Raw genomic sequence first — 16651 nt, forward strand, 5'->3', positions numbered from 1 at the left:
TGGTTCTTTTTCACTGAATCTATATCAATAAGTTTATGTTCTGGTAAAACAAGCTGCTTTACACTCCTTCTAGACTAAGCGTGAAGGCTGCTCTCCACAGCTACCATTTAGAGAGCTTTCTAAAGTTGTCTAAGACCACTAAAATCACAATAAGGGTTGTCTGGATTGGTGCAGGGTGCCCACTTACATAAGTGTTAAACCGTGCTTAATTTGTAAAATATTAAGTGCTACTGCTCTGACCAGGAGGCCACTGCAGGTTGCACCACTCATCGCCCCGGTCATTGCTGCCAAAACAACTAACCATCCCTCTTGCATATAACTGTGACAGTTTTGATTATTCCAGGTCCCCACAGCTAAAGGAATGGCTGGAGAGGCAGGTATTAGTCATTTTTTATGTATATAGTTTTCCTAAACAACTGTAATACTGCTCATCTCTAAAGTACATGAGCAGCACCACCTTGTGGCAGACTGCCCTAAGTGTGGTGTTGACAATTAGGTGCCGGTGCCGAGCACCAGAAACCAATTAAGTGCCGGTACTCAGCACCGGAAAGCTCCGGCTCAAATTACGCACTGCTGTTACAGCAAACAAATGATGGACGGAATGCTGACAATGCAAACATTCTCCCCCAGTCAAAAGATCTGGGTTAAATCCATAGTTCTTTTTCCCACTACGCCACCCCAGTTTGGACCCAGCCACATGCAAATCAGTCTTGACCCTGTGCCCCATGGGAACAGTCCAGACCGAACTGCCAGGCCAGTTCCTCCCTGGACCGGAAACAAGAATCCTGGGACAGGTTTCAGGGTATGTCACCCTTCTTCAGCCAGGCTAGCTTGAATCCAGTGGCACAGTGAACAAGGGACCCACGTCTGGGCATACCCATCCCACTTAGGGCGAAAAGAGTTACAGCAAACAAATGATAGACGGAATACTGACAATGCAAACATTCTCCCCAGTCAATAGATCTGGGTTAAATTCATCGTTCTTTTGCCCACTACGACACCCCAGTTTAGACCCAGCTACATGCAAATCAGTCTTGACCCTGTGCCCCATGGGAACAGTCCAGACAGCCTGGTCCTCCCTGGACCGTAAACAAGCATCCTGAGACCGGTTTCAGGGTATGTCACCCTTCTTCAGCCAGGCTAGCTTGAATCCAGTGGCACAGTGAACAAGGGACCCATGTCTGGGCATACCCATCCCACTTAGGGCAAAAAGAGTTACAGCAAACAAATGATGGACGGAATACCGACAATTCAAACATTCTCCCCCAGTCAAAAGATCTGGGCTAAATCCATTGTTCTTTTGCCCACTACACCACCCCAATTTGTACCCAGCCACATGCAAATCAGTCTTGACCTTGTGCCCCATGGGAACAGTCCAGACCAAACTGCAAGGCCAGGTCTTTCCTGGACCAGAAACAAGCCACCTGAGACCGGTTTCAGGGTATGTCACCCTTCTTCAGCCAGGCTAGCTTGAATACAGTGGCACAGTGAACAAGGGACCCACGTCTGGACATACCCATCCCACTTAGGGCGAAAAGAGTTACCACAAACAAATGATGGACGGAATGCTGATAATGCAAACATTCTCCCCCAGTAAACTGGGGTGGCGGAGTGAGCTAAAGAATGATGATGGATTAAACCCAGATCAGTTGACTGGGGGTGAGTGCTTGCAATGTTCAACACTCCGTCCATCATCCCCTTTGGTTTTGCTTTGTTCAACCTAAGTTGGCAGGGTATGCCCAGACGTGGGTCCCTTGCTCACTTTGCCACTGGATTCAAGATAGCCTGGCTGAAGAGGGTTATGAACCCAAAACCGGTCCCAGGATGCTTGTTTCCGGTCCAGGGAAGACATGGATTGACAGTTCGGGCTGGACTGTTCTCATGAGGCACAGGGTCAGGCTGATTTGTATATGGCCATGTCTGAACTGGGGTGGCGGAGTGAGCTAAAAGAATGATGATGGATTGAACCCAGATCAGTTGACTTGGGGTGAGTGCTTGCAGTCTTCAACACTCCGTCCATCATCCCCTTTGGTTTTGCTTTGTTCGCCCTCAGTTGGCAGGGTATGCCCAGACGTGGGTCTCTTGCTCACTTTGCCACTGGATTCAAGATAGCCTGGCTGATGAGGGTTATTAACCCAAAACCGGTCCCGGGATGCTGGTTTCCGGTCCAGGGAACACATGGCTTGGCAGTTTGGGCTGGACGAGTCCCATGAGGGACAGGGTCAGACTGATTTGCATATAGCCATGTCTGAACTGGGGTGGCAGAGTGAGCTATAGAATGATGATGGATTAAACCCAGATCAGTTGACTTGGGGTGAGTGCTTGCAATGTTCAACACTCCGTCCATCATCCCCTTTGGTTTCACTTACATAAGTGTGCATCATATACCAAGTCAGCTTCTCAAACCATGCATATGTCAATACACATACATTCCTCTGGAATACATGAGCCTACAAAGATACTTTCATTTGGTTTGCATAAGCCACACAAGTATAGCAGGACTGCAGTAGGATTATGCATGCATCACAAAACATTAAACAACTGTTTCCAGAAATGTTTAATTCACATCCCTGGACTTGGTTACTTTTCTGCCACAGGTTTGGTACAAGTGCTATGTCTAAACACTTTTGTTCCAGAGTTTTTACCTAAACATTTATACACAGTAGCAGCTTGTTTTTAGGTCTCGCCTACGCAGCGCGCATGCGCTGCATAGGAGGGCCTTTAGCCAGCGTTCTTCACGTTTTTCAAGCACTGTGCTTGTGGCGGCATCCACCTTGTGGGAGCGCGCAGCGGCACGTCACAAGCACGAGTGAAATGCTTTAAAAAGTGAAGTCTGCGCGCATGCGCACGCACGCACCACTCCCGGGCTTGATAAGAGTTTAACGTGTTTTCTCATGTGCGTTGTTATCCTTACCTGATGTGCTGTCTCTATCTTAATTGAATTACTTTAAAATGAAATCGATTAATATAAATTAGCAATGATGAGCACAAACACGAGTGCTTTAAAACAGCTGCTGCTTGTGCTCTTTTGAAAGATGGGAAATTAGAGGTTTTCAGAACATGCAGATTCAAGTCTTCACTATAATTGTTTCTTTTATTTGTTCTGCATGTATTTATTTGCATATAATAATGTAGTATCCTCAGAGCATTAGGAATAGCCACAAATCATTAAACTTTGCAAACATGTACGGGTGTTATATTCGAACCATTGTCACAATTAAAGTTGAGCTTTAGAGTAGTCACCCTAACTGCAAATGCCTTTCATTAATGGGTGACTCACTCTCACTGACACTCTCACCCTCGCAGACTCTCACTCTCTCACCGACTCTCACTCACACTCTGACTCTCTCACTCACAATGACAGACTCTCCCACTCTCACTGACTGACTCTCCCACTCACTCTCACTGACAGAATCTCAGACAGACTCTCCCACTCTCTCTTACTGACTCACTCACTCACTCACACTGACTGACTCACTCACACAGACAGACTCTCACTGACAGACTCTCTCACTCACTGCCAGACTCTCCCACTCTCTCTCACTCACTGATTGACTCACTCTCCCTCACTGACAGACTCTCACTGGTACTCCCACTGACAGACTCTCCCACTCACTCTCACTGACTGACTGACTCACTCAGTCAGTCTCACTGACTGACTGACTCACTCACTCAGTGACTCTCAGTGACAGACTCTCACTGACTGACCCACTCTCTCTCACTGACTGACTCACTCACTCTCACTGACAATCTATCACTGACAGACTCTCCCACTCACACTCACTCACTGACACTCTCCCACTCACCCTGACTGACTCACTGACTCTCCCACTCTCTCACTGACTGACTCACTCTCTCTCACTGACTGACTCACTCTCTCACTCACTCTCGCTGACTGACAGACTCTCGCTGACTGACAGGCAGACTCACTCACTGAGTCTGTGAGAGTGAGTCACTTTCAGTGACAGACTCTCACTGACTCTCTCACTGACTGACTCACTCTCACTGACAAACTATCACTGAAAGACTCTCCCACTCACCCTGACAGATTCACTGACTCTCACTCACTGACTGACTCACTCTCACTGACTCACTCTCACCAACTCTCCCCCTCTCTCACTGACTGACTCACTCTCTCACTGACTGACTCACTGACTGATTCTGACTGACAGACTCTTGCTGACTGACAGACTCTCGCTGACTGACAGACTCTCGCTGACTGACAGACGCACTCACTGAGTCAGTGAGAGTGAGTCAGTGAGAGTGAATCACTCTCACTGACAGACTCTCACTGACTGACACTCTCACTGAGACTCTTCCCCCCTCTCACACTGACTGACTCACCCTCACTGACTGACTGACTCACTCTCACTGACTCACTCTCTTTCACTCACTGACTAACTGACTGACTCTCTCACTCTCATTGACTCTCAGACTGACTCTCACCGTCACTGACTGACTCTCACTGAATGACTCTCACTCTCTCACTGACTGACTCACTCTCACTGACTGACTCTCTCACTGACTGACTGACCTTCACCCTCCTGTTATTTATGCCCCCCCATAACAAAACAAGCATTGGCATAGCCAATAGGTCTTGCCTTTGGGACCTTACAAGTGTTTAGCCATGCAACAGATGATGCTGTTGTACCAATGATATTGTGCTGCATTAAAATATAGGTTTGTAAATCAATAAATATATTGAACAAATATTATAAAGTGTCTTGAAATTTTAAAAATAATGTATTTCTCTGACAAGCAACAGCGTTTCACCTTAGTGCATCAGTTCCTATCACAGCATCGAGAGGCATTTATTAAAAGTGATAGTTTTTAAACAAGAGCATAGAATCATACATGTCAACTCACCATGATTACAATGACACTAATAAACTAAGAGGCAAATCAGCTGTCATACTTATCCCACATGTGGCCTAGATTCTTATTATGAAATGAGCAATATTATAGACTATTACATCAAACACAATAATTGTTTTACAGAACACATCCTGAACACGCATATTTGAAGGTGCTCCTCATATTTAATAATGAAGGTAAAGGAGGTTCAGTGAAATAAAATATTTGCCTAGGCTCACACAATTTGGTTAAGCAGGGAAACCAGGATTGATCCCAGGGTTTCTGGCTTCACAGTGTGCAATTCAGCCACTGTATGCCCATTTCCTTCTCTCTCACTTTTTTACATCAAAGGTGACTGCAAGGCCTTTAATTTGCAGTGTGTGAAGTTGACGAATGCGCGAGAGCAGAAGTCACATGAAAGCGTGGCTTGTTTTGGGCAGTGGCGGCTCATCTGCTAAGGAGCGGCCCAAAGAAAATAAAATGATAATAAACCTTGGTTTATTATCGTTTTATTTTGTGTCCCGGAGTCTTGGGGCCGGGGCCAGGGCCAGGGATATAACAGGCACCCACAGGAGTGGTATGCACTGTTATCAGTGCACATGACAGTTTGGCCGCTGTCTCAGGCGAGCCAAACCGTCATGCGCACTTTGCATGTTCCCCATGCAGGCTGCATTGAATATAGCATGTTACAACGCATGCTTTTACTTTGTGTTCTATTACAACGCGGTGGTTACAACAACCACGTTGTTAGAACGCTCTACCTTTACATCGCAAGTCATTAGATCGACTTGCTGTAGGGGGCGCGCTGGATTTAGGAATAGTATAATTTACTTTTCCAAGTCTAGCAAGCGCAACAGTAGGGAAGGTGTTGGAATAGTAAATTATACTATTCCTTAGGTTAGGGTGCCCCCTACAGCAAGTCGATCTAATGACTTGCGATGCAAAGTATCGTGTACTAACAACGCAGTCATTGTAAAGACCGCATTGTAATTGTAACGCGATGTAATGACAGCCTTGTAAACGCTGTTTCCCGGCTGCATTACAGCCTGGGTCGAGAACATGCCCAGGTTACCAGCCCCTGGCTGAGCGAGCTCAGACCAATCACAACACTGCACTGTAGCATTGTGATTGGCTCAGGGGAGCCTGGGTGCTTCCTGCTGGAGCAGAGAGAGGACAGGTGAGACGACGAGAAGAGACGCGGCAGGAAGGAGGTAATTGTTTTTTTATAACTCCCTAGTCCCCTTTGCCCTCCCACCCCTGATCTGTGCCAGCCGCCACTGGTTGTGGGCTTGGGAGTCCAAGAGGATCTCTAGCTAAGCCAGAGCCGGACAGCTGGCTCGAGTGTGGCTCAAGTTTTTCATGGCTCGCCCACCTCTAGTTGCTACGCCTTGTACATCTTTTCAATCTTTTGCAAAGTTTTCACAACAGGCAGCTAAAACGTTTGCCCAGGATCACACAATGAGGAGAAAACAGGTTTAAACTCAGGGTTATTGGTTTTACATCAAAAGTTTCACAACAAGACCACTCAAGGTAAACAAGCATTGGCATAGCCAATAGGTCTCGCCTTTGGGACCTTATAAGTATTTAGTTATGCAGCACAATGTCCTTGGTGCAATAACATCAACTGTTGCATGGCTAAACACTTATACGGTCCCAAAGGCGAGGCCTATTGGCTATGCCAATGCTGGTTCTCTCTTGCGGCCCAGGATTGGGCCACTCCTATTATCTGACGTGGTGAGCCTAACCAATGCGCCCTGCCGAAACAAAAAAGGCACATCATGTGATGCGGATGCAACTTCGAGCTTCAGGGGCACTAGGGATACAGATGTACAGATGTAAATGTACAGATATTTATATAGCGCAAATCACCAACTGGTCTCTAAGCGCTTGCTTAGGGAACCCGTCCTGGTATTCCCCTGTGAGATAACCCAGCAGGGCATCCACAAGGGTGAAAGCCAGGCATCCCGCCGCGAGGGGCCATTGTGGAGATTAAGCAAGCTATTGCCCAGAGTCGCAGAGTGTGAACCCATGAATCGAGTATGCACTGGAGCGAGAATTATCGAGTCCATGGACAATTTATGGACTCAAGACCCAGCCGAGCCGGGAATTGAACCCTGGTCCCAGGCTGACCTCTGCTTCCAGGACTGCCTACTCTAACCAGTGAGCCACACTTCTCCACAGATAGCCCCTGGAGACTCCAATCAGGACGATGGCAGGCCCGACAAAAAGGGAAACCAATTAATAAAACTCCTTTATGGCATGGGCTGTGGCTAACGCAGGCTGGGAGATTGCTATGGTTTCACTCCTTGGATCTAATTAGCATCTCAAAATTGGGGGACCTCTGGGCTTTGAGCCACATTAAATCAAAGGAACAATTGTCAGATGACTTAGCCCTGTGTAAAACCCAATTATTTATATACTTGCAGCTCAACCATGCCCTGGAATCATACAAAGGAAGGCAAACAGCAGTACCCGAGTTCAGCCACTTAGAACCAAAGATAAGAATGGAGCAATTTTTCAAGAATGGCATCTCCAGATCTTTTGTTACTCAACACAACCAATGCCCTCACTCAACGGTGGGAGAAATTGAAAAAGGATCTGCGGGAGCTTAAGCATGGAGAGTGGATGGATGCAAAAATTGCCCCATGCACCCTGGCCATCTCCTCACACTCCAAGCTAATTCAATCTCCACAGCATCTGTTTTGACCCCCACTAGATTATTGCACAAGGGAAGAACATTATCCCCTAATTGTCTATGATCTGCACAGGTGACATTTATGCATACCATATGGAGCTGTCCAGTACCCACTGCTGGAACCAAATACACAAGCTGGAGAGGGTTGTGAAACACCCGTTGACACCAGATCCCAGGGTAACAAAACTTGGTATCATGGACAAAGGGGGGGGGGGGGGGGGGGGGAGAGGGGGGTTCCCGGATTTTTGTAGGAGTGGAAATCCTAGTGGCTAAATGAGACATAGCAAGGAAATGGAGGTGTGCTTATCACACTATGTTGAAGGAGCAGCACACTGGAATGGACTGTTGTGTGACTGCAGGGGAATCTATTAAGCCCGGGGCTGCCTGAGAAAATACCAGCACATTTGGGCTCCTTGCGGACCTGAGAGTTTGATAGAAAGAGATCCATGTCTCTGTAGACCAGGCTGAGACTGCCATTACATAAACAGCATTCCATATGACATGTAGAACGTTCCATACTTTGGCAGTTAGCATGGTGTAATCGAGGCAGGACGGTTGGATGATTCTTTGTCCCATGACTTACACCTTATGTTAAAAGAGTTGAAACCACCATTCTTCATTACATTTTGGTGAATATTTAGCCAGGCGCCAGACCGAGACAGGGATCACTGTGAAGGATCCACCGTGCAGCACTTGACAGCATAGGGAGGCTGACAGAAGAAAGAGTTGACGCCGGAATGTTACTCAACAACCAAGGATTCTACGCCGCTTTCTTGTACTGTACCTTACATCCACCTTAAGGTATGCGACATCACTAATTTGGGAAGCAGCAGCTTGTGTGCTGCACCTAGGCAGTCTCGGCAAGTGTGGCAGGCAGCACTTGCATGCAGGCTACGTCCAAGCAGTATTTCCCTGTGAGGCATCGCAACCTTGGTACATATAAATCCACGGGCAGCGACTCGAACTGGGTGCCCCATGAATGTGGGTGCATACACTGACTTCCCCAGGTCCATGTGTCCGTGTTGTGCCCACAGCAGTGCACTCTCAGAAGAGCCTTGACGTGGGCAGAGTCTCATGAAGCCTTGACAAAGGGCAGAGTCTCATGTGTTTCGAGGAAGCCTACGGCAAGCTGAGCAGGTTTTCCCTGTCTTAAAGATACAGAGGGGGACTGTCGAATAAATGTCAATTTACATAAATGCAGGATGAGATACGAGATCAACTGATTGTACAGTGCAACAGCATAGAAGCACAAGAACGGTTATGGGCTGCAAGCAATTTAACATTGAAGGAAGCTATTACCATAGCGAAAGTAGTAGAATCTAAAAAGTGTATGAGGGACGTGAAGACTTTGAAACAGGAGAGTGGGATGAAGGTAGCAACTATGCAAGGTGACTTAGAGGGTGTCAATGTTATGCGTAGAAGAACAAACACAGGTGGCGCGAGTACCAGCGTAAGTAAAGCTAAATAGAGTAAAGATACATTTACTTCAGCAAAGGGCTCCACACAAGCATGTCATAGGTGTGGAAGTACATTTCACCTTTCAGACTCCAAGAATTGTTTTGCCCAAGGGAAGAAATGTCATAAATGTCTGAAGAAGTGATACTACGCACACATGTGCATAACCATCAAGAAAAAAGTAGCTGTCATAGAAGATGACGATACCAAACATAGGGTGCTCGTGGTAAAGGGGGATGAACAAGCTGTTGATATGGCTAAGAATAGGATTCGACCTAAGGCTGATTTTGATATTAATGGTAAAGTGTTGTCCTTAATGGTAGACACTGGATCATTATACACCATTATTGCCAAGGAGATGTTCGATGCGGTCTGGAAAGACATGGCGCTATTCTCATCTGATGTAGTCATGAAGGGATATCAGGGTACTAACAGAGTTTTGGGTTATATTGAGGCATCAATAAAGTTTTTGGGTTATATTGAGGCATCAATAAAGTTTGAGGGCAGACAAACCACCGGTAAAGTGTACATTGCTCCAGAGGGACTAGCCATACTAGGGTGCACTCATCAATACAATTTGAACATTAGAGTGGACGCAAGGGAGGAGCAACAAGTCATGATCATTGATGATAGTGGGGTACAAGACATTCTTGAACATAATTCCCATGGCAGCTAGAACAAAAGTTAAAGACACTATTAGACAAATACTTGATGATAACGTCAGAGTCAGTGGAGGCGGCTGTATGGTTGGCTCTGGTTGTCATCACCAAGAAACATAATGGATTGTTACGTTTTTGTTTAGACTTGAGGAGCTTAAGTGAAAACGTAGTCATGGACAACTTTCCTCTTCCGAACATAAATGATATTATTTTGATGTCTGGGGGAAAGGGGTTTTCAAAACTGGATTTGTGCAGCGCATCCCACCAGGTTAAACTGTACCCTAATTCAAAGAAGTACATGTCCTTCATTTCACCAGAAGGGACATTTTAGTTCAATCAGCTTCCGTTTGGGTTATGTTCGGCAGCCACGCCTTTCAAAGCATTACACCACAAAGCTTGCAGGATACTGACACAGTTGTGTTTTTACAGGGCGATATTTGGTCTATGGAACTGACGAGAAGGATCATAACAGGACATTGGGGAAGGTATTATCTTGTTTATGTGGGGCTGGGCTAACTGCAGAAGGAAAAATGAATATTTGCAGTTGAGAAAGTGGACTATTGGGGTTATCGCATAACAAGTGAAGGAATACAACCCAAATAAGACCTATTAAGGGCCATCGTGAATGTGGAAGTGCCCAATGATAGAGACAAACTTAGATCGTTCATGGGAACGGTCGAGCACTATTTGAAGTTTGTACAGGACTTTGCTTATAAGGCAGGACCAATGAGGGAATTATCAAGGAAAGGAAAAGTTCATGTGGGGTTTGAAGCAACAGAAGGCTTTCACCATGATAAAGCATGATATTCAACAGGCAGCAATTCTTGTACCATTCAGGACAGGGCTACACACCGTGTTTACTGTTGATGCTAGTGCAGTGGGCATTGGTGCTGTTCTGGCACAAATACATGACAAGCAATAGAAAACTGTAGCCTTTGCCTCACGTTCTCTGACAGTTGCTGAAAAGGAATTATTCTGGGATGAGTATGAGGCACTTGCAGCTTCATGGGCCACCAGACTTTTCAGAGTATTTTTGTTAAAGTGCTTGGTCCAAATGGGACACAGAATTGCTCGGAGAGGCTAGCACGTTTGGCTGTGAAGTTACAAGATTTCTCCTGTCACGTGGAGTATGTTATCAGTTGGCGAAAAAGTTGCAGACTGCTTGTCGAGATTACCAAACACTAAGGCGGAGCTTGAGGAATTGGAAGTTGAGGCGGTTGAAGCAACTCTGGATCACATCATGGAGAGCCTGGGAAGTTCCATCACAAGGGCAGAGGGGATGGTAGGCATGCAAGAGGATGATACTCTAAAGAGTGTTGTGAAGATGGTCAAGGGGGTGTAGCGAGAGAAAGTACGCTACCTGAAGGTCTGAGACCCGAGTTGTCCATGCAAAATTGGTGGGTAGTGTTGAGAGGTGAGAGATTTGTGCCACCAGAGTCCATGATAGGTAGGTTAATTGGGTTAGGTCCTGAGGGTCACCTGGCGCAGACATTAACAGGAAGGAGAGTAAAGGAAACGTTTTGGTGGCCAAGCATGGGCAAACCGATAAAGGAATGGATTGAGAGTTGTGAGTGTTGTAGAGAGTCCGAAAAGAGATAGTGTTGGTTTGGGCAGAGGCGGTGGTGCCCAATAAGTCATTGAGGCTGTTGTACTTTTGGATGACGTCTGTATAGATTTTATTGGACCGTTCTATGTATTGCAAGATGAAAGGTTTGCAGCTATTTTGGTTGATGCTGCATCATGGTGGGTGGAGGTTGTCTTCATGAAGTGCACTACCACAGAGTCAAACATTAATGTATTGAGTGAGGTTTTCAGGAGAGAAGGTATTCCATCAGTAATTCTAATGGACAACGGCACCCAGCTAACTACAAAGGAGAAGGAAGAGTTTTTGGGGAAAGTTGGTTTAAGGCACGCATGTACCTCACTTTAAAACCCACAAGGGAAGGGGTTGTGTGAGAGGGTGAACAGATTGGTGAAGGGGACACTGTAGTTAGCTGTTGCAGCAAGATCATCAGTACAAAAGGTCATTAAGGAAATGTTATGGGCATATCTCACTACAGTGCATGAGGGAATGGAGAAGAGTCCTTTTGAATTGATACACGGCACGCAACCTGGCACCAAATTGGTACCGTCGTGGTTAAACAGTCACACAAGAGATGTAACGGAAATCCAGGGTGGTGGTGCCAGGGTTGTTTAAGAGGGTTATTGGGTGAAAGACAAACCAGGTGGAGTAAGTAAAGATTGTCCAAATTTAGGGGTCCTTACAAAGTCAAAGTTGTCAGTGGCAGTTGGGTAAAATTGCATAATGGTCATCAGCAAGCAATGATGTGTTAAAGAGTGATTAGAACAGTATTACTAAGTCCTCGAAGGAGGGTCCATGTAAAACAACAGGTTCCCTGCAAAGGGAAAGGGGCGCAGGGGAGAAAAGGACCTCTATGTACTTGAAGGATTATATATCTACGTAACTTGTGCATGAGTAACTCCTTTCTGTGTGTAAAGAAAATGAGTAGTCATGTATGTTGCATTATTTTCAGTTTGCATTTTTAGTTTTCGCATTCTTATTGGCTTGCATTTTGCTTTCTAAAAATAGATAACTTAAAAGCTAACACTGTATAGCTCCCAGTCCCCTTTACACTGTCTTGCCTGATGTTTGTTCCCATCAACCCCTGCTCACCTACCTGCCGTGTTCTGCTCTCCTTCACTTCATTATGCACCCACTCTGAGTACTGTATTAATTGTTCATGAATACCATTTTAATTCTAATTGTGTTCTCATGTCAGTGAAAAGGAAAGGAGATGTGTTGTACATTATTGGGAAGTCTCAGCCAGGCTGAGACTGCCATTACATAGGCAGCATTCCATGACATGTGGAACGTTCCATACTTTGGCAGATGGAATTGTGTGATGGCGGCTGGCCAGGATGGATGGATGGGTGATTCTTTGTCTCGTGAATAAAACGTATGTGAAAAGTGCTGAAACGGCATTCTTCATACTTCATTACACTTGCGTTGCAGTTTATATTTGCAACTGCATTGGGGAAGAGAGGATTGCCGAGATATTATTAAATGAATAACAGTTGGTTCAGTGTATCTGTGAACTGTGCCTTTAAAAGGAGAAAAAAAAAAAATATAGGTATTAAAAAAAAAAAAAAAAAAGAGAGAAAAGGTAGTGGCTGGCTCTAGCGTCTATCTACCACTTCGCTCTGTATATCCAGCTCTATCTCAGAATCCATCCATGAAGGATTCATTCATTTTTGGAGTTTTATAAAGCACTGCATGTCAACATTTAGATGGTTCACTGCTCTTGTCTGTGGAGGACACAGGGGAGTAAGTCTGCAGGACAGTAAGTGTCTGGATAATGAGTCTGTAGTGAAGTCCAAGTCCAGTCAGCACCAGTGAGTCCTCAGTCCAATCCTCTTCAGCTGCTACACCCGGTGGCAAGGAATTCAGATGAAGGTGGTCTGGAACAGTTCAATTTTTATTCCTTTTCGAAACTAGATGGCGTTCCAACCAGCCTTCAGACTCGGATTCAGTGTATTCCATACGTCTGGGGCTCAGGATTCTCAGCAATCTCTCTTGAATGATCGTGGGTTGATAAAGATTGAAGACTTCTGTTGGGAGTTTAATGGGGTGTCATTATTTTAGGTATCCTGGTCCTTTTCCACAGTAGGACTTGAGTGTGGTACACATGGTTTTGAAGGGGACCCTTGTGTCTGTTGGGAGTGAGCCAAACACTTTTAAGGCTGGTTTGATGTAGTCAACTGTTTGTAAATGTAAACAATCTGGCTGCTTGATTTTGGGAATTCGGATAGTCTCTAAACAAGCTTTTTAGGGAGCCCGGTGTAGATGCTGTTGTAATATGACAGGTGAGCCATCACTAGGGTTCTTGTTAACTGTATTTGGTGGTCAGCACTGACCTGCAGGAAGGTTCTTTCAGATGGAGTGCTGTGGATGGATGTCATTGTCCACTTTGTTGACCTTGAGAGCAAACTACATCGCTAAGTATAATCCCCATGTTCCATATTTGCAGGGCAGTGCATGGTGGCGCATCAAGACTAAAGGCTATTCAAAGGGAATTGGGGTGTTTCTTCTAGTACTAGGACCTTGTACAGTGCTCCATTCAGGAAGAGTAATCTCTTCCGTCCAGTGGAAAATGTGATCCAAACAAGTAGGATTCTTCTTTTTTAGCTGGAAAAAATGCACGTATTTTGCATAATTTTGAAAGTCAATTGATGCTGGTGGGCATACACATTAAACTTCAGGCAGTAAAAAGCACTTGATGAGGATTCAGGGGATCTAAAGCACAACTGTTGGCTGAGATTTGATCAAATGGAACTCAGCTCTGACCTGTCCACTTACATCTTAAAGTTTTCTTAGGAAGAGGTCTTGTTTTATGTTTTCGCAATTTGCGGAGACATTTGAAGTTTCAGTTTTCATCAGGGGACAGATGTATTTCAGTTTTGAATACTGGTGAGGGCACTTTGTGCCACGACCCGGTCTGAATTCAGATTGATGGTCATGTAAGAGGTGGTTTAGTTACAAGTGCTCATGTAGCTGTCTTTTAGCCTCCTTGTCCAGGTCAAGTCAAATAAGCTTTATTTCGGTTCAATGAACCATAAAAGCACACATAATAAAGTTCACAATTGCTTGAAAAGACCTTGTTAAGCATAATGACATTCCATACCAGTTAAACCATCATGAGATATAAGGTGCATCTTATTTATGATGCAAGATGAGACCCTACTACTACAATCAACACCTGGGGGACAGGAATTTCAAAGTAAAAGCCAGAAGAAGGCCAATATAGCGTCCGCCCAGTATCATGAGTTGCTATTTGATATCTGGCCTGGTCTGATTCTGAAGGGACGTTAAGGTACATAAAATTAATAAATAAATAAAATAATACAACTAAACCAATAAAAGACCTTAAGGCCATCACTAGATGTCAAAACAGCTAAACCAGTCTTTATCGCCCGCTCTGCACCTACATCTCACATGGGACATCATAATTTTAAAAGGCGGGAAGGTATCTCTACAGAAAAAGTAAAAACTAGAACTAATTTTACTCAGATCGCTTTCTGATCACAGCTGCACCCCTAAAAAAACTTTGCTACTGCGACACAGGTATCAGTAGAAGCCAAGGAGAGTAGATTGCTAAAACCCTCGCTATATGCGCATGGTCAAAGGTTTCTCAATAATGGTAGCAAAAATCTAACTCTCACAGACTTGTAAAGTGCACAGAACAGTACAAAGTGCAACCTGCTTTGCTTAGATAAGTTGTAACAGGGGCATGGCATGAGCTTATCCGACCATCCTCCTGGACAGGAGAACGCCACCACAAAATGTGCAAAGTGCCTGCCCAAAACCTAGTAAGATAAAATCTAGTCTGGACATTAGTGGTAAAGGTTAAATAAAACTGTGGGATGGCCATAGTGGGATGGGGGGCTCCTAAACGAGCTGAAGGCTGTGACTCACACAAGTTGCCCATATTGAAGGAAGCCTGTTTAATAATGTCTTTAGCATATGGGGGAAGGTTAAGGGGGTTTTAAAAAAAAGTGACCTAGTCCTAGCTCATAAAACCTGTCTGTCAAAAAGTGAAGCCAGGGGATCTGATCAGTTCTATGAGCTGTAAGGCAATCCATAATGATGTCTCTCGAGAACTTTAAGTCCTCCGATCACCAAATCTTAACCCATAGGGACAATGGGGCAAGACCAATACGGCTCTCAAGATCTAGGCCCAATTCTGAATGGCAGAATGTTGTAGAGGTACTTTTTGGTACTATCAGAAGTCTTTTAATGAAAAAGTTTTCCATTACTTGAAGCTGATGGCATCTATTATACCCCCATACCCCAGCCCCATAGGTGGCAATAGGGAGGCATTTAGCTTTATAGAGAGTTAGTAATTCTTTTATTGTTTTTTGGCCCAACTTAGATGCAAACCGAAAGAGCGCATCCGCAGCCCTGCTTGTCTGATGCACTCTGACGGCCAGGAGGGGATCCCATTTCAACCGAGTGTTGAATAGATCACCCAATTATGAAACATTTCTAACTTTTTCTATTATTTTTCCCTGCATCACAAAAGTTCTTTCTTGTGGAAGGAGGACCACATACCATGATGTACGATTTATTAGCATTAACTTTTAAATCAAGGGATGTCATAAATTCTGCGAAGGCATCAAGGGATTTCTGAAGACCCATAGCTGTCCTCGCCAACAAAACTGTATCATCTGCATATGAAAGCAGAAGTACAAATTTCCTGCCAATTCTTGGAAAGTCACTCTCCCTTTTTAGTAAAAAGGCCTCAAGCCCCTTAGTATACATGAGAATTAAAAACCGGGCTAAGATGCAGCCTTAACGAACCCCTTCAGTAGAGATCATGGGTTGTGTTTTTTGTCCCCTTGCTGCCATATCTTATGGTGACCGATGTGTTTGTGTGAAGCCTCCGTAGGAGGACTACTAACACTTTTTCCACACCGATATCTTCCATCATGGTCCACAGTTTGTCCCGGTTGACGGTATCAAAGGCACTGGATAAGTCCATGAAGGCCAGATGTACAGAGCTCTTAATGTGCTTACTGACAATCAAGGAAAAGTTGAGGCATTGACCCACAGAGTGCATGAGAGAGCACAGACGATATCTAGGCGGGCCCTGGGAGACCGAGTGAGCAGGCCCAGGCCTTCCTGCTCAGGGCGACTGGAGACAGGGAGGAGCCGAACAAAGGAGGACTCTAATGCACAAAACCGCCCGGCCCAAGAGAGATACAGGCCGACCAGGCACTTTTACTTGCGAGGAGCGAGTGGTACTTATACAGGTAGGCTTGCTACAGCACCCGGATCACGACTCCATAGACCAGTGGAGGCGAAGAGTAGAAGCCCCCCCACCCACAGCAATTCCTGGGCCCAGAGATGACAGAGCTCCAACGAAGAGGCCGGACCTATACAGGGCGATCCACATACACCTGGATTGGGCCACAAGCAAGACCGTGCATT

Source organism: Triturus cristatus, chromosome 6 (genome assembly GCF_964204655.1).
Source record: "Triturus cristatus chromosome 6, aTriCri1.1, whole genome shotgun sequence".
In the NCBI taxonomy this organism is placed as follows: domain Eukaryota; kingdom Metazoa; phylum Chordata; class Amphibia; order Caudata; family Salamandridae; genus Triturus; species Triturus cristatus.